Below are 203 nucleotides of genomic sequence, written 5' to 3'. Positions count from 1 at the left end.
ACTTGCTTATTGCTTAATTATTTCTTACTTATTGCCAGCTCTTCGAACCCGAGCCCTGCTGCTGTCCAAAAGCTAATCCTTCTCCCTCAGAGCTCAATTACCGGGTCCTTCAAAGCTCCGAACTTCAGCCTCCGCCGTCTTGCTCCTTCGCATTATCCGCTGCGTACTCTTCCGCCCGAGGGATTCCTGCTCCCGCTCGGCCG

General features: G+C 53.7%; 1 protein-coding gene across 2 annotated transcripts in view; it reads right to left on the bottom strand.

The window, feature by feature from the left end:
- LOC119591893 (glutamate receptor ionotropic, NMDA 2B-like) overlaps positions 1-203 on the bottom strand; it is a 182,298-nt gene that overhangs the window by 45,445 nt on the left and 136,650 nt on the right. The window lies entirely within an intron of this gene.

The sequence above is a fragment of the Penaeus monodon genome, chromosome 29 (assembly GCF_015228065.2).
Source record: "Penaeus monodon isolate SGIC_2016 chromosome 29, NSTDA_Pmon_1, whole genome shotgun sequence".
NCBI classification, from domain to species: Eukaryota; Metazoa; Arthropoda; class Malacostraca; order Decapoda; family Penaeidae; genus Penaeus; species Penaeus monodon.
The sequence above is the reverse complement of the archived record's forward strand: the minus strand, read 5'-3'. Positions and strand labels throughout refer to the sequence as shown.